The sequence below is a fragment of the Protopterus annectens genome, chromosome 15.part0 (assembly GCF_019279795.1).
Source record: "Protopterus annectens isolate FY-2018-M chromosome 15.part0, PAN1.0, whole genome shotgun sequence".
NCBI classification, from domain to species: Eukaryota; Metazoa; Chordata; order Ceratodontiformes; family Protopteridae; genus Protopterus; species Protopterus annectens.
Window position 1 is genome coordinate 604,129,631 of NC_056749.1, and position 19,811 is coordinate 604,149,441.

The 19,811-nt window shown below is 38.7% G+C and overlaps 1 protein-coding gene across 1 annotated transcript in view; it reads left to right on the top strand.

Annotated features, from left to right (window-relative positions):
- LOC122789860 (phosphatidylinositol 3,4,5-trisphosphate 5-phosphatase 2A-like) overlaps positions 1-19,811 on the top strand; it is a 1,099,782-nt gene that overhangs the window by 109,582 nt on the left and 970,389 nt on the right. The window lies entirely within an intron of this gene.

The following is a 19,811-nucleotide window of genomic DNA, read 5'->3' on the forward strand; positions in this document are numbered from 1 at the left end:
CAAAGTTTGTACTTAACATATGAAATTTAGTGTGCCTCTAGTTATAGATACTGAACCATTTAAGCTCTATGGTATGAATAAGACAGTCTTGTTGCAGGTATTTGTCAGTCATAATGATGCAGGAGTTGTGATATGATGATTGACCAGACTATTTGCATATGGGTCAAGAGCATTTAAAGATGTAGAAAAGAGATCTTATTAGATATAAAAGGAACTGTTGCCAATAGTGTATTGATGTGAAAAATTCCACAAATATATCTATTGTAAAAAAGGTTCAGGTGGAAACAGACACATACCCTTACAAAGCATTTTCTAAAATGTGTTCGTACAAGGAACCACTGAGATTGCAGATGTTACTTACTCTATAGAAGTATGTTTTAAAAATGAAATGCAGACCAGAAAAGGAAATGCACATAGCATACATGTTGAGTTGAACAGAGTCCCTCCCTAACTCTGAAAACGATAATTGTTGGATCAGTGCTCTACCCTGGTTAACAAACAAACAGACAAATAAGCAAATAAAAGAATAAAGCAGTCACAACACAGACATAGGAACTCATTACTTTTGGTCTCTGGCAGGAGTCATGTCTCACTTTGACTGAGTATATGCTGCTTTAAATGTCCATACAGCAACGGAACTCCTAATATTATTTACTGAATAGTATCAAGTTGCAGGGTTTACTCTGGATATAATGATAGAGCTATATAGTAGGAATATTGTTCTTGTCAAAGGGCGAACATAAACATAGCCTCTGGGGATGTCATTAAATGGTCCTGAAACAGTAATAGTACTTTTGAGGGTTATACTTTATTTGTTTATTGAATTTGATAACTGGGATAGCATACTGATCGATTATTGCATTTTATCAGTTCACCTTTCAGTGAGCCATGATCTGATAAACCCATACAGTTGAATGGGGCCTGATTAGTCATTTTGCCCTTGGTACCCCCTTAATTACTATAACTAACTTTAAGGTAACAAAACCTCTGGGTGGATAATAAAACATTTTGATTAGAATCTGTTTGAATAAATAGGCTTACCAGATTATGATGCCCTGATAAGTGAATCAGATGAGTAAGGGAATGCTTTTTTATCCACATATAATTAGAACCAGTGTATATGGTGTTATATTGAAGCCATTGAACATCACAACTGAGAAAAATACTATGTAGTAACAGGGAAGGCCAGGATAATAGAGAAGACAAGTTGGTGGATTATTGGTGTGAGTGAGGTAATAGAACATAAACAGAAAAGTAGTGCAACCCTTACTGAGGATGAACTGTCATTTGATGACTTTAGTTACTCAGTCATGCCAAACAAATTATTTATGTAAACATTTATTGATCATGGTTGTTTTATTGTTCTGTATTTGTATTGCCTGTTTTAAATTTTGTAAATTATTTGGAGATGATTAAAAATAACAAAATATGATAAAAGGTTGTGCACTTTGGGTGATTACCGCACATTTTTACATTTCATGAGATGTCAAGACTTGTATCAGCTTCTATAATGTCAGCAGTTATAAATATGCATAACAATAAAGGTGCATCATTAATGGGAAGAACATAAATACAGCAAGTGCTTATGCAGAAAAACAAGTTTGTTTTCTTGCACCTCCTAACCTGGTGGCCTGTGCACCACATATCCTCATCACTTTATTATTATTTTTCATAAGTTCTATGCCCCAGGAGATAGTGAAAAATTTAAGTTTATACATGTATGAATATTGCACTTATCTCTGAAGTCACGCAAGGTCAGAATGAGAATAGGAATAATAAAACAGTAGATGGTACAGAGGCACAGCCCCCCACTTTGAAGACTGCAAGGGAACAGTTTCTTACAAAATAATAATGTTAACATACTTGAATATTGCTAAATATTGTATGATATTTTATAGTTTTATTATTGCAGGGTGTCAGCATATATAATTGCAAATATTCAGAGACTTGGCACATGTGTGTTGACTTCTGATTTTATAACAGTTGCAGTCATCATTTGTAATGGTCATATAAATAGTCATATTGATAAGTTGTGAATGCTCCCTGGTATGAATGACATTTTCAAGGGCATTTTTTTAATGTGGAGGAGGGTCTAGACATAAATTAGGGTACTGCTTACCAAAAACTTTTCAATTGCTGCCTTTGAGTGTGTGGTGTGTGTGTGTGTGTGTGTGTGTGTGTGTGTGTGTGTGTGTGTGTGTGTGTGTGTGTGTGTGTGTGTGTGTGTGTGTGTGCGTGCATGCGTGTGTGTGTGTGTGTGTGTGTGTGTGTGTGTGTGTGTGTGTGTGTGTGTGTGTGTGTTGGGTGGGGAGGGAGATGTGACTGCCATCTACACTAAGGGACAACAGCAGTCAAGTTCACAGTAGGATGGTTTAAAGGCCATGAGAGGTTTACCTATGGTTTCTTTGGGCAGGTCAAAAAGTCTTGTATGAAGCTGCTCTGCTAATAAAAAAACGTGGGTCAGGATTTGTCAGACGTTATTACAGTTACTTTCCCTGAAGTATTTGTTGGCTGTTTCAGACATGTCAGGATATACCAAGAGTCAAGTAAGCAGGTAACTTTTACTCACAGCAACATGGTAGCTCAGCATAAATGATGTTAATACTTCAGCATCTCACACCAAACTTATAATAGAGTAGAAAATGCAATGCATTATTTTCTTAAAAGGACAACAGTTGTTGACATCTATACAATATATATGAGCACTTTAGCAAACCTTTCCAGTTATCATCACAGGAGGCAAGCTTGCAAAGACACTTGGGGACCCCCCCCCCAACACTGATTACTACAACACTTATACTAGGGAGTTATTCCATGTCATCTAACAGATCTTCTGACCAAATGAAGATTATAGCGCTTTTATCTGAGTTATTGTCAGTGAGGAAGGTTGAGGCTTAGATGAGACAGAAGACTTGAGAAAAGAGTTAATTAGTTGCTACATCAGCTTTAGGCTCATTTGGACTGGTATAACAAGTAGTTATACCTAGTGCTGACCATTTTGTAAATTGCCCTGTCTTCTGCGGAATAGGAAGATTTAAACCTACATTACATTACTACATGTTGATTGTGTACTGACACATCTGAAGATGGTAGTAGAGGACCACTTACAGATGATTTACTGTATCATCTACATCCATTCTGTTATTCTTAGTACTCCTGGACTTTTGGAGTCTGACTGTTGATTCATGTTGTTAGCTTCATCAACTTTACTTTGGTTTATGTGTTCCAGTTTCTTTGGGGTGAATAGTGTAAATATTGCCTCATTTTATGTATTTCCTTGTGTGATACCCACTTTTTCCTAAAACGTTTTGGGTTTTCAGCATTTTCAGAGTTACAGAATGTGGTGATGCTTGGAGGAAGCTTCTGAAAATTACTGGAGCCAAATTTGTTTTGTAGCTGTGGACTTTCATTGTTGAGATGACCGTGATTTTCCTGGAGGGTCTGCAGTTACTGGAGTAGTATGGATGTTTGGATGGGGGGCTTTTTTGCAGCCAAAAATTATTCAGATTGTGTGGTCCAGAGGGGCTCAACTGGGGACTCTTTTAATCTGCTTTATTGTGGATACTGGATATTCATTTACTAGAACTTGTACTGAAGCAGGTAATGCACTGTTTGGATACTCAGTGACTATGTGGTGCAGTGGACTAAAATGGTGACTTTTATAGTCTGCTGTATTATAGATATTGGTTGGCTCTCAGAAGAATTTATTGCAATGAAGTAGGCAGTTCATCTGTTTTGGTGATGTACATGTAATATTACATGTAGTACTATCTTTAATGTTCATTATTTGGTAATGAGTAGTTTATTCACTTTTACAATTATTTAAATTGTTTATTCCTTCCAAAATATGTTTTAGTTATTTTGTGATAGTGTATAGGAAATAAGCATATAAATATGCTTGAACTTGATCATTACAGAAATGCTAAGACGTAACTCAAAACATAAACACACAGTTCAGCATATTATGAAATGTAATTATTTACTGCCTATACTTTGTGTGAACATTTAAAATGTAACTAGTTTTAATGCACAGAATGGAACATTAATGACATCTGAGCTGTTATTAGTATTTTTACACAAAAGGTATCCAATAAATACTCAGGTTTAAAGGTATGCCAGATTGAGACTGTAATCTTCATCAGAATCTACCCCTGTCATAATGATGCAGACTTTATTATGGCTAGCTGAAACGGTTCCCTGTGGCTCTGATTTTAATTAAGTGGTAGGCATCTGGTTAAATCTTAAAGTGCGGTCCGAATGAAGCATAAGACAGTAAAAAAAAAAAAATGAAAAGAATGGCACAGCCAAACAAAGATGTCATGGTAGGCCTCTGCCAAGAATAGGGGAATGAGATGAGAAATAATACTTTGATGAAAGTTTGGAAATTTAAATCGGGATGATCCTATGTGGTGGTTGCAGGAGTTAATCTTCCCTTGGAACAGTAGCACCAGCTGATAATGTTCTTACCTGGGAGGATGCAGGTAACTAGCGTCTGGTAGTACTGATAACATTAATATAATCAGTTTTGCTTGTGAGCAGAGATGAGCTGTGTTTTGCTGGCATACATGACTTCAAAAACTGTATTATTCTGATGGTGAGCTAACCGAATGATACCCAAATCACCAAATAGTATAAATTCACTTCTGATGTGGCCGTGGACCCATCAGGGATGGTATTGCTTAAGACATACATTATGCTTACATGTATATGTATATGTATATGTATATATATATATATATATATATATATATATATATATCTATAGGTCCACTACAAAATTTTGAAATTCCACAATCCTGACATTCAAAATACTGACACTCAGAACCTCAAGATTGTGAAATCTTGAAAGCTGTAAATGGAGATCGCCATACAGTGCAGAATGGGAACATTACCGTTCTCTTCACTGTAGTGTGATCTCGGAGTATATTTACGTTGCAGGGGTGTGGGGGGTGCAAGGGTGCGAGCCTCCTGCAAAAGCATGTTTTTTTATTTGTTCTTGTTAATTGTTTTTTTTATTTTTTTTTTATTTCGAGATTCCACAATCTCGAGGTTCTGAGCATCAATATTTAGAACGTCAGGATTGTGGAATTTCAAAATTCTGTAGTGGACCCATATATATATATATATATATATATATATATATATATATATATATATATATATATATATATATATATATATATATAAATATATAGATAGATAGATAGATATCATGTTGGGGTGAATCATTTACCATTAAAGCACTTAAACGGCATCGCCACCCAAATATCAAGCTTGTCTCATTACAAAGAGCAAGTATGGCATGTAAAAAGCAAGCATGATTTAGGCATTGTTTCTGCTGCTGCGCTACACACCTGTATGATTTTTATGGCCTCTCATGTTATTTCTTTCTCATTTTTTTCACATTATGACTGATGCCGTGTAGACTGGGAGAGATAACTACATATGTGACTTTTATAATCTGAAGGAAGCAAAATAATTTTGTAAATCTGTGGTTCTAGCTACAAGGTCAATAAGACGTCTTAAGCCCTGGAACTGACCTCAGTAAGTCTTCCTGTTTGAGTTTTGACAGCTATAATTGACAAGCTTCATACTTGAACTAGAAAATATGGTTTAGAACAACAGTTGGGAGTCTGAACAAAATCATTCAGTAAGCTTAAGGATGTGATTTCAAAAACAAAGTAATATTCTTGCTAAAGTCATAAAATAGTACATCTGAGGACTTGTACAGAGTCATTGAAGATACATTACAATAGTAAATAGTCTCTCACCACAGTGCACCCAATGTCCCCATAACCTTACATCAAGAATGAAAAAATCTTAGCTACAAAAAAGAATCAAGTCAACATGGTAACCTCATGGGAACATTTTAGAGTTAATAAACTGGAAATAATAATATTTGGTTAGAATGATGCATGAACATTAGTACTGTGTAAAATATTAGGATACAGTGAAAACATATTTTTTATTTTGGGGTAGTGCAGAAAGGAAAGGAATGCTATTGGTGTAATGAGAGTTGGCCATTTGCACAATGTCCTTCACTACATATACACACACGTATAACTGCTGTTGAGGGCTGGCCATTTGCGTAATTACCTCTACACACATGTGCATGTACGCATACATATTGATGGAATAAATCGTTTTCTGTATGGGTTTTAAACAGATGAAACTTAGTGTGACAGCCACGGTTTCAGAATTATTCAAAGAAAATTATTGCATCAGACCTGTAGTGCTGTTTTTGAAACATGAGATCAGCCTCTGTTTTTGCAGGCACTTCTAATACCTGCTCAACATATTCAGGCAGGACTGGTAGAGGATGATAGACCACATACACCAATGAATGACCCAGGTTTGGCTATATGTCTCCAGGCAGACATATAGAGAAAGATAAGGCTAGCCTTGGACTAGGCACTAACTGGAGCCCAGAAACAGGTGATTATTAGCAGAGGGTACACATACATGATGAAGGAGTTGTAGGCACTCCAAAGGCCTGCTGGCTAAAACTGAGGTTACACTTGCTATGTATGTTTGAATGAACTTATAACACATTTAGCAATGGTGGAGGGAAGCCAGCATGCAGAAATACCATTAGCAAACTTATGCATTGCGTTCTGGAGACTGAACTCTATGAAACCTTTTACTTTGGCTGTGGGTGAACTTAAACCCTTTAATTTATGCACACGGTATAATGTGGAATTTGGGCTGGGGTGGAAATATAAATATTAAACACTCAATTGCTGGAGGCATATTAACTGCCCAAAGGTAAGCAAATTAAATGTGAGAAGAATGAAGAGTGGTAGTGAGAAAAATAGACAAGGTAACAGCAGAGAGCTGCCCTCCTGTACCACGTCAGTGTCAGTATTATGTGGGTTGCACAGAATATACCAGGGGTGCTTTCAGCAGACAAATACTTTTAGTATAGCAAGCTTAATTTTATTACACAAAATTAATTTCAATATAAATTGCCTGTCAGTGATTGCTTGCAATGGTGTTGTACAGTATTAGCTTAACAGTTAGCAGCATACCAGAATAAAGCATGCAACCTGTCTGATTTCTTATATGCACAGTGACAAGGGAAAGTGGTTTTAGCACTAAAAAAAAATGGTCATGAAATGATCTCCTGGTTTGCAGTAGACTACAGAGGTCTCTTACATCTTAATAAAAAAAAAAAAAAAAAAAAAAAAAAACAGGAAGGCTGCCTCCTTCCTTGAGAAACGCACTTTATCCATTTTCAACTGCTCATCTGAAATAAGAAACTGTAGAATGAAATACAAGAGTGTTTTGCAGTGTTTTTTTTCTCACTACAAGAGCTTTTGCAGGTATGCATAACAGCGTGTAGAAGCAAATGTAAATCCTGTGCATAAGCAATTAGAAATGTAGAAGAAACAGGTGTTAAAGCTTCTCAGCCGAGCAGACATGCAAAGCATGACTGTGGTGACAACTCTGTTGCTATGGTGACACTAAGATTCTGTTGGGGAAGAAACTACATTGTAGAAGACTGAAGAATGAAAATGAATGAGAAATATTGGAATGCACTTTTTTTTCCCCAAACTGCGGAATGGGCTTCTTGCCTACAAATGTACTAGATGAAATTAGTTAATCTCCAGAAATTAACTATATCAGCTGGAAGCACAACTTTTTGTGTACTTAGCACATAAAAAACACAAAGTAAATTATGGATGATAAATAACATTCTAGAAAACAATTTAAGAACTTAGGTAAATAGACAATAGAACAACTGCCAGTTTCATCAATGTAGCAGCTGCAAAATGTATTTTGTATTTTGAAGAATCAGAAAGCATTACATACATTCATTAAACAGGCTGTGGTCAGCATATTGAGTATGTGGGGTGCGCATGTTTTGTTGGGGTAAATCAGCCGTTCACCAGCGATTCTTTGGATAAGCAGACTTTTCCCCTTATGATAATCAAGATGATCGAGGGCTCCAGCCATAGCACTCAATCTCTTAGTACAGCAATTCTCGACAAAGCCAAAAAATAATGGGGTGCAGCAAGGCCAAGCACCAGGAACAGATCTTAAATATTGTAATTATAAACTGCTAGAATAACATGTTTTGCCCTAGCATGCATTTTCTGAAGGATATAAGGCCATAAATTGAAATGTCTATCATTATTCAGTGACCTCAATCCTCAATGGTTTGCCATCCCCCACTCCCAAGTTTTATGAGGAACAGACCAAAAATATGATGCAAAAATCTGGACGTTCTGAAGAATTCTGGATAGTTGAGAGGTACAGCCCAAGCAAATGGTGCAGGGGCATGGTACTGGATGCCTGTCAGGGATCCATCCACCCAATGAATGTTTTTTTTTTTTTTACGCACACGTAAGTTGCAATATTGCATATACCTTCTCTCGGTTGCAGTATCTCTGATTTTGAGGTCCAAGTAACTCAGGTATCTATAAAACGTGACCAAAACACTACCAAGACCCTGAAAACTGCATCTCTGAATATTTTAGAACTTTTACATCCAAGAAAAAAAATGATAGAGCATGTCTTAACTTTATTCCACAGTTTCTGGCTTAGCTAATTTGCCTTGACTTATTTTAAGATATATTTGCTTGTCGACTTATTTCAGGTTATCTTTTAGGCAATATATAAATCTTCAGTGTAATATTCTCAGTTAAGCCAGTATCAGATATTCATGTGTGTTGCTGATCTGAGTAAGCAAAGTAGCTCTGCAAAGAGCTTTAGGAAGCCATTTTTTCTCACTTGTTGTTGCTTGATACCAATATACTTGTGACTGCTTCAGGCTTACAGGAGCATGCTTATTGTTCCGGCAGGATTGCTTGAGATGACATTTGCTCATGTGCTCTTGATCAGTTCTCTTGAGAGAGATAGTGGGTGTAATATTGGAATGTTAGTGTTTACTGGGTTGTCTTATCTCAGAGCCTCCTAGAGGTGCAGTAATGCTGAAAGTAAGTGGGGTATGTAGGCAAAAGTCAACTACACAAAGGTGCAGGATAGCTTGGCACCCCTGCAAAAATACTTTTTTCATGAGTCATTTGCTCATGATATGACAGGTTTGAGTACTTTTGTTACAGGAAGGTTTGTACTCAGGTCATCAGTACAAGAAATTGCTGGTCTAATGACTATTGTGACACAAGCTTGATGTGTCAAAGAAAGGTAGTGGATCCACAGTCCTAATTTTATGTCATGGTAGCCAACTTCCTGTAGGTTTCAAAAGCAGGTGTTATCCAGTTTCTGTAGAATAAAAGTCCAAGTTCATCCTCCTAGCAGGATGTAGGTGGAATACTAAAAGAAGATTATCAAAGCCTTTGATATACACAGCTAGAACCCTAGTTAGGCTGATTTAAGTTTATTTAGTACAGCAGTTTGTAAACAACTTCTTTTCTTGTTTGAAATGCTGCTGTTAAGGAGCCTCACTTATACCATGCCTTAACTTTTGTACATGTTCGTATGTTTTTAATTGTGGTGGTATATCTTAAGCTTTTCCTTTATATGCACATGACGCCATCTTGTTTTGCTTTGCCCTGGTGTATGCATTCATCTGGGTGGAAGCAGACATGTACAAAAAACTACCAGCTACTTTAAGAAAATATCATTTATGGAGATTGTCACAGGAATATGACTGAGTCGCTGTATGAGTATGTACATTTGATATAATATCAGTGTGACTCTGCTTGGGGATTCTAGGTGAATCATGCAGTGTGGGTTGTCTTCTTCCCGGTTGCAAAACATAACTTTAATATTTTTTGTTTAGTTCAGTCATCTTGCTGAGTCATTTCATTGGGGGTGTATTGCTTATCATGGAGAAATAAACAAGATTTTTATTTTTTTGTGAAATTACACATATTCCCCTTCACTGCTTTACATCTGTCCTCTGTGCAATATATTTCTCATCATAACTTTTGTTTTTCTTTCTGTTTTCTGACTCCACTAAGGCATCCACATTCTCAGATTTTGACAGTAAGTGGATTTGAACAACGAGTGGCCCAAGCACAGGGTTTGTGAGATTCAGAGACATACAAACAGCTAGCATTAAATGCACAGCAGCACAGCTGATTGTCATATACACGACTGGCCATATAATCAGATGGTAATGAGCAACTTTAGTTAAATAAGTTACTTACCACAGAAGAGAGAGGGAACGCATGTAGAACTTTTAATATATAACACATTTCCCTGAGGTTCTGGGGGGCCATAAACTGCACACATTGACATAAAGGCAACACCTGGGGAACGGAGAAGGAGGTGCATGAACCACAGAGGGTATTACACTAACTGGCAAGTGGTCTGTAATGCACAGGGTATCATTTACAATGTGTGTGTAGGCCACCCAAGCAGTTACCATAATGCCCACATATGGCACACCTATGACCTGTACCAGTCTTTTGCAAGAGGTGATTTCCCCCAGGGCCATCTTTTTGGCAATGCTAGATAAGCCCTCAACCCTGGCTGATGGCATCAATCAGAAATCCACAAAATGAAGCAGATCAGGGTTACAACTACATCCATTCACAAATAAGGAACATTGCTGAGCATTGGTTTGGGATGAGACACATTTTAGCTGTCTGGATTCATCCAGTGGTGTCCTGCAGCATGATCCTGACACATGCAGAAATATTTACAGCATGCACAATGTTATACAGTGTTATACTGAGGAGGTAGATACAGCAAAGTGGGCAGTTGTAAGAGGAGCACACCAAACACAACAGGCAGGGGAGGCAGAGCCAAGTAAGGAGTCAGTGAAGGAACCAGCAGCAGGGGATATACATGCTAAAAGGGGATGGGTGCAGGATAATGAAGCAGTAAAAAAGAGGCAGTGGCTTGCACATAGATTTGGCCAATAGAAAAGCAGAGTAAAGCAGATATATTACATTAAAATGGATGCATGCAAAGCAATCACCATCCTCTGTTTACTCATGCATAGGCTTGCCACACAGTGCATCAGACATAGTCAATCCAAGTAACAATGTACAATGGGCAGGGCACAGTTATTATAATCTGCACTGGTAAGGGAGGGAGCAAATGTGTAAATGCCTTTCACAGGGAGATGTGTTGAAGACATGGATTGTGATGGTGGGGATTAACATAATGTTGTTGTGTCTTTCGGCTTTTCCCGGTTAGGGGTCGCCACAGCAGAACTCCGGTCCGCTAATGATTGGCAGTAGATTTTTACGTGCCGAGTTGCCAACCCTGATGCACAACCTTTAACGAAGGTACGCCCATTCGTGCATGTCTTCACACAGAAGACGCTTTAGCTGAGAATCGAACAGGACAACGTCTTACTAAGAGGTGACAATGCTACCGCAGCACCACCACCGCAGTTTGGGGATTAACATAATATGTTTTGTAAATGGCCACTATCACTGGAAGTGCATGTGTGTGTGTGTGTGTGTGTGTGTGTGTGTGTGTGTGTGTGTGTATATATGAGTTTGTCTGTCGATACACAACCTCAGCAGTAGCTACAGCACTGCATATTGATCTACTGGACATGTCCAGGGCATACATGGTACTGGGTTGACCATCCTATGCATGAACCTGCCTACAGAAACTGGGTCTATCAGGAGCTGTACTGGCTATACTATGGCCCTGGCTAGATAGTGGAGTGCTGCATGACTGTGATCGATGTCCTTTACCAGATGTAACATTGCAATGACTGCCGCAACCCCAGAGACGTCCTCTGCTTGATATAGACACCTCAACAGCAGATATAGCTGTGGATATGCAAGTGCTGCATGAAATTGGTTATCCACAGCCACAATGGTCACCATCCCTTGACGTACCAGTGGAATGACTTCATGGGTGGTGCCTCATGTGTGACAGGCAAGCTTGAGGGGACATGGCATGTTACAGTAGGTTCAAATACAGGACCTAACCTTTTGTAGGTCATCTCACATACCTTGCATCAGCTTTACTAACTTTGCTATGGCTGTGGTGGTACTAGCCCATGGCTCCGTGGTAGCCCTGCACATATGTTGGGTTGTAACCATTGACATATGCATTTTAGGGGAAGGACAGTGACCATGTCTCAGTGAAAACCAGTTGTTCTGTAGGTATGGAAAACACTTGGTTGTATGTGGCCCAGAAAATTCTTTGTTCTCATTGCCCATATACCATGCTGCTTCTTGGTATGGCAGTCATATTTATGTATCAGGAAGTTTACCCAATATCAATCATGTAACAACAATGAGCAGTTGTCTCCAACAGTATGACAATTTTATCATTGTAATTCCCCAAGATGATATTAATGATTCCTGACATTCTTAAAAACAGTTTATCAAATGTGGTATAAGTATACGGTACACAACAGGCAAGTGGTTTAACCCAAAATATTACAAGACCAAGCTGAAAGAGTTCCTCATATGCTCAAAGTAATTGGAGATGAGTGTGTTTCCCTTTAGGCCTAACAATCCTTTCAGCACAGCAATTACCTTATCCTAGTAATACAACTCTCAGTACACATTTGTTCTGTAAGTCATGAAACTTTTTTCCCGGTTAATTGCCACCACAGCTAACAGTACGCATAAGTTGAACAAGTGCTGCTAAAAGTTTACAACTTACAACTTGAAGTTAAAAAAAGCTGCTGGAGTAGAAACAAGTTTTGCAATATAAACTTGTTGCAGGTTTTGAAATTGCTGCTCCACAAAATCTTCTGTAGTGTGATGGGGCTTAGTGCCTTCCCTCTCACATATATTGTGCAAATGTGGGTGCATGGATGCAGTGGTTATGCAATTGATGCCTCAACACAGTACTGTTTGTGCAACACTTGATTTCTTTATGATGTGACTGGGCAAACTCCTTGCTTGACGTCTAAACAATGAAGTACACATGCCCGGGTATCTGTGATCAGCACTGCATATATATGGTTCAGCTTATAGCTCATGGCGGGGGGGTTATATCTGTACTTCCATAAATCACATAATGGAATTGGAGTTGCTGTAATACCTAGTTTACTACCAGCATATGCCCAGATATTGGGATGCCATGTTTCACACCTCAAACTACAATGTTAAAACATTGCATTACATGCATTACATATACTTGACTTTTACACCACCAATCATGCAAATGAACTGCCTCCCTCACCCTAGCCCTCATTGGGCAACAATTGGTACACCTAAAAATCTGTGTGACCACCAATTATGTGCCATTTTTCTCATGAATTCTCACCGACTGAGACATAGCAACTGAGGGAGGAGGCAGTTCTGCTTTTGTAGCCTAAAGCTGGTATACATAGCAAGACTATAGCCACAGGCTACTACAGAAAGGCTATTAATGGCCTCAGTACAAGACTGAGGCCTGTTATAGTTTGGGACAGACAGGGACAGACAGGGACACATGTCAGTAGGATCCCAAGCATGGGTGAAGTGTCATCGCAATTACAGTGATTTAAAAGGGTATCATCCCAACCTTTTGGGCAAATTGAAAGCTGAAAGGTATCATCCTGACTTCCTGGGCAAATTGAAGGCTAAGGTTAGAGTCCAACCACCACCTATATCTTACCTCCACATACAACTTGCCAGTATATGCGCTCCATATATCTAGTATATTCATGTTTCTCTCTCTGTAGCCTCTGAAGCAGAGAGTACAGAACAGCAGAGGAGGAAGATAGTGTATCTTAGAGAGCATCAGGGTGAGTACGATGTCAATGCTAACAACATGATGGGTTAGTATAACTGCAGTCTGGCACAGAATGGGTTTTCTGTGAGTGGTGGTGCTTGTGTGCTTGGTTCAATAGTTCAAATGTAGCAATATAAATGGTTGATGCTATTACTCTGCATGCACAAACGTGCGTGTGTGTGTGTGTGTAGATGCATACTTTCATGGAACTGATTAAGTAGTTTAACATGTTAGGCCTTTGCTTTCAGAATGTGGCTTATGTTGCCAGTGGCTTCGATCACCCCTCCCAGTAGACTATTGTGACATCATTGTTATTTGGGTTAGGTGTATGTTGTATTTTTGATAACTGCAACATTAGATGGGAGAAGTATGCATGAGTTCTATATCCATTACATTGGTACATTTCTCTCAGACACCTTTTTCCTCGTACATTAAGAGTTTGACTGCTGGATTATGCATGCCAAAGACTGGGGGTTTGAGTCCTCACTCTTATCTACTGTGCCATTATTAGCAATTTCACATGGGTGTTGTCATTTTGGTAAATGTATCCACAACACTGTAATGTAAACATTTGTGTAAGCCGCATGTTTTTTTATAAATACACTTTTCTCAGACACATCATCACTATGTTTTTGACTGAAGGCTTCACTTGCATTGTATAAGTAGTTCAACATATTAATGTATTGCTTTTCAGTTTGCATGTGATGATGGCTGTGGGTTTAATTTTCTCCCTTAGTTGTTTATTGTGCTATCAGTGGTACTTTGGTGTTTGTGTTTTTGTTTTTCTCTTTCAAGCATGGTACCTATAGCATTGTAAATCTGAGGTGCAATTTTTCTTCACTTGTTTCACACATGCTGTAACTGTTCTTTTGACTGCAGTCTTCAGTCTACTTGCTCAAGTAGCAATGCACATTAAATCTCTTACTTCTGAATTGCATGTGGTGATAGCTATGGGTTCAAATCCCCCATAGGTTGAATGATATATCATTGTTATTTTTGGGAGGGTGTTTCTTGTTCATTCAGTTACAATACCTGTAACTTAATCATAGTAAGGCAATGTCTCAGCTGCATTTTTCATTGTATCTGCACCTCTGTCTCTACTATCTCTCTCCAACTTCTTTTTCCATCCTTTCTATTACATACATTTTTTTTCTTTTCATTGATCTTACATTTATACACAGAATCATCAAGACCTGCTCCCATTTCTCCAATAAGGCCTATTGGCCACCAGCAGTGACAGCAGCAGCACCACCATCGACACCCACAACATCTGCATCCTAGGCGGTTCCAGTCACCTTAACAACTCTTGCAGCACCTCCAGAGGGTATTACTGCCAGGCCAGCATCAGATGATGTGGCTGTTCTACCCAGTGGTAGCAGCCAGTGGAGGTTAAAGCTTTGTTATCCATTGGCAGCTGGAGGACATAGTGGGGGGGGGGGCACTCATTTACAGGAGGCTTGATGATCACATTTGCCAATTAGAGAAATTCTTCCAGCGACATGTTTGGTGTGTCTCTGACTTGCACTGTCTTCACCATCTGAGCCAAGGTGCAGTGGTGTGGGAGCCCAAGGGGGCAACTAATCTCCCACTGGGACATGGCCAGCTTTCACATCACTTCTCCTTCTTGCTAACACTTTGCATGCAGGCTTGATTAGAGCCTCCCTATGTATGCACTGCAAATGTCACTGCTTGTGCTTCTCTTTCTCTTTGGCTGCAACTTCATGATATGTGCTATTTCTGTAGACCCTGCCTTAGCCAAGAGCAGGATATTTAATGAGGTTATTTCCTTGTGCTGTTTACACCTGGTATTCTTTCTTTAATAGCATTAGTTCTGGTTGCACAAACAAGGTAAACAGTGGTGGGCTGCCCTTGACCAACATCTTTCTGAATTCCAGGATTTGTCTCAATGACCTTTCCCTGAAACCACAAGTCTACACTCAAGCTATGGAATCCCATACCTCCTGATCTTAGAAATGAAGCCAAATGTAACACTTTCCAAAATAAGTTAAAAGAATTTCTTATCTCTGCTTTTTCATGTCTTTGCTCCAGACAATTCTTGTTCTTGTCTTAGGATAATAACAATACACTATACACTCTTGTTTTACTCCTTATAAGTCAGTATACCCACTTCTCCATTTATCTTCCCATCCAAACTCCTCTATACTACCCGTATTGCATTAAATACATTGTGATGATATGGGCAAGTGCCAGTAGAGCCAGCTGGAGTTATGTAAAGAATGATATGTTCTTTAAATATCAAACCGATTTATACAAGATGCTTGTGTTATAAATGTATTAGAATTGTATGCCATTTGTATACCAAACCGATTTTGTACAGATGCTTGTGTTGAAAATGTATTTGTGAGCTTTACTTGTGTTGAAATAGATCAACAGTGCACCCTGTTGAAATGAAGAGAAATGTACATTTATTACTGTAGCCGAATTAAATATATATGTTTTAATAGAGAATACTGGTACAGCAGAAGTTAACTTTAAGAAAATTAAGGGAAATGTAAATGAGCTGTTATGCCATTAAAAGGTAGTAAATGAGCTGTTATACCATTAAAAGGCACCCAGCAGCACTGAATAAGACCAGAGACACTAGTTCTGGGGAAGAACCTTTGTCCATTAGCTCAATGAAAAGAGAGGAGGTCCCAAGCACTGCCATAAACATTTGGATGTGTATTGTGGCCATTTGGCTAAATTTTGGTCTCAGCTTCAGAGGGGAATACTGTGAGAACCTAGAGTCAGGTATCAGATGAGGTCATTCTACCAGCCCACTTAGAAATTATATTTAGATATTACAAAGAGAAATCTCAGAAAATGCAGTATTCTGTTTGGGAAGCCTGACTATAAAGACCCTCACCCATAGCATCTTGCCTTGCAGTAGTAGGTAACTTAACTAGGGAACAGTACTTCTCCTAGATTCAGTCAGGAATATAGTGAAGCTTAGTTTAGATATTGTTTTTCTTTATTTGTCTGTATCTATCCATCAATGTTCTTTTCAAAATTTCCTGTTATCTCAACTCTGTGGTTTACTGTGAGTATATATTCAATATATTCAGTATTTTTATGCTCTTTTCTTATTTATTATTAAATATATTTAAAAATGTTATTGTAGCTGATCCCTTGTAGAAAGTATCTAACCTTGGTGATTGCTTATATTTATTTGGTGATACTGTGTGGGCCACTCCAGAAAGCCTAGCTGTCTTTTGGTGAACTACTACCATTTGTATTAGCATTAATATTACATAGTATAATTGGATACGCTTTTAAGAGCCTTATAGTAACTGACTGATGGCAGTGATAACTACCTTATAGTCTGGGAAAAGTTGATAGAGCGGATAATCTGTGCCAGCCTTTCCCAGGTGTGTGTCTGTGAAAAATTAAATCTTAATGAGTGTGTGTCAGTACTTGGGGCAGGGACACAAAGCAGTGGGTTCACAGAGATGGTGCTGGAGGGTTTGGATTGGACACTCAACTGAGGAACTAACTCTACAGCTGTACCAGTGGGGAGTGTTACTGGAGACCTGGAGGGAGACAGATAAATTGACAGCTAGACCCCGGGCTGAGTGTGTTCCCTGTATGCTCTTATGGGAAATTGTACTTGATGCAGAGAGGTTTGCATCTGGAAATATGGAGTGTATCCATTTGAATTCCAAGTCCCTCTCCAATGTCAGTGGTGAGGATTCAATATCCCTGTTTACTGGCCAAGCATGGGGATGACACATGTTGGTGGCCATCACATATTGGTAGAAGTGGAGGGCATCACATACACACTTTTTTCTGCTTATTTTTCTATAAACTTTAATTTTCTTCTCATTACTTCCTTATTGTTTTTATTATTTGTTTATTTATTTATTATTTATTTATTTGACATTTGTTGACATGGTTAGTCTGATTGGGCTATTACCCTTTTCCAGTGGAGGCCCGGGGAGAAAGCCTCCACAATTAGACATAATGGTACATGATTAGGCATAGTACATTTATACAAAATTATGCTAAGCAAGTGCATAGTACACAAATGAACTAAATACGTTTTAAATTTCAAGTTATTACCAAGTAATGCAGGTGGAGTTCACAAATAGAAATAAGCCAAGTTTTAAATTACAAAGTTAGTCAAGCGAAACAGGCTGTACTAGTGCGTAAAATGATCATGCTAAATGCAGTTTGTCAAAATTTGTTTACAAGATAGATTTTTATACAGCAAAAGAAACGGTTGTGAAAGCAATCCTTTGTACAATCAGTAAGAGCATAAGAAGAGCATTTGACAACTGGTAGTATTAAGCTAAGATATATGGGTAGAGGTTTAAGGAAGATGCTTACAGCGGCATGTCTAGGCATTAATTAGAAAGTCTTTAAGAGCAATTTTGTATTTAAGTGTGTTGTTTATATTTCTGATTGACTGAGGAAGTTTGCTTCAGGAGAGGGCTGGATAGTAACTGTATAGATTTTGTCCTGTTGTTCTTTTTGGCTTGTGAATTACTAATAGATTTTGGTGGAGCTTCTGAGTGTCCCAGGTGGAGTGTAGAGGGAAATAAGTGAGGAGATAGCAGGGCAGAAGAAGACTTGTATAGAAGAGACTGTATGATCAGTAATTGTGAAAGAAGCAATTTTGGGGGGAATTCTAACCAGTTTAAAGTCTTGAGAGAATGACAATGGTGAAATGTAAAGGTTTGGTTGGTGGCAAATCTTGGCACTTTATTGTAGGTAGTTAAGATAGAGGCCTGCAGATTGGCAAGGATCTGAGAGCTGTAGAAGAGACTAGGGAGAAGGTAGGCTTGAGTAAGGGAGAGTTAAGACTCATTTGTCAGGAATTTGTTTTATTTATGTAAAGCAAACCTCATTCTTGGTGGGTTTTCTTGATGCAGTTGAAGGACATGAAGGTCAAATTTGAGCTGGTCATATATGTTGGCTCCCGGGACCTTAGTATGTGTTTCAAAAATGATAGTAGTGTTGTTAAGGGATGAGATGGAGAGAGAGGGTTTAAGGTGGTTGAGAGATTTAGGAAGAAATAGCAAAAGTTTAGTATTAGCTGGGTATTAGAGACCTAATTTTTAATAGATGTGAAGGACTTTTGTGTGAGGGTGTTCGCATCAGAGAGGTTATCAGAGATGGAGATGACTGTAGAGTCAGTGGTATATTGAATGAAAGATGATAGAGGACAGAAAGTATATAGGTGGTTGGTAAAGATGTTGAACAGTAAGGGACATAGTAGTATTGATCCTTGAGGAACTCCCATTTTTATGGGAAGAGTGGGGGATACTGAGGAAAGCCATTTGACAGATTGTTGTCTGTCCTTGAGGTAGCTAACAAACCAGGAGATAGTAGAGCTTGAAAGATTTAGGTCATAGAGTTTAGGAAAGAGCAAGGGGTGGGAGACAGTGTCAAAGGCTTTAGAGAGGTCAAGGAAAAGACAAGAGACAAGTTTGTTGTGGTCTCTGTCTTGCAAGATAGTATTAGTGAAGGAAATGAGGGCTGTTGAGGTACTATGGTTAGGACGGAAGCCACGTTGTGTGGAGGTTAGTAGGTTTTCCTGGCTTAGATATTCCATGATTTGTTTGTGTAAGCATTTCTCTAGTATTTTAGTGAGAGAGACTAGAATTACTATCAGCCTGTAGTTAGAAAGTTCTGTGGAGTTACCTCCTTCATGAATGGGTTGAGTATAGAATTGTTTCCAGATAGAGGGTACTACAGCGCGAACTCTCAAAACAGCAGTTTCTTTCCCTGGGAAGGAAACCGCTAGCACACACACACACACACACACACACACACACACACACACACACACACACACACACACACACACACACTTTAAAACATAACACCATGGGGGGCTTTGCCCCCAACACCCCCCAACTAAATATACCAAACTCCGAGATCGCACTACAGTGAGGAAAGGGGGGAACACATGGGGATGGCAAGGTGATTTTTTTCCCAGGGGAAAAAAAATCGCTGTTTTGAGGGTTCGCTCATCACGTGTTGACCAAGAGTTGTTCACTGAAACACCTCTTTGGTGTTTTAATATAGACCCAAAATAGGAAGGGCTAGTGAGTTAACAGCTGTCCTTAGAAATAGTTGCTTCTTATTGCCTATTTCAAAACATTTTATCTGGTTCAAATATGTTGGCATTCCCGTGGAGCTTTTCTCCCCAGGCCACTACTGAAAACAGGATTTTGCTCAGTCGGACTATCTCTCTCTCC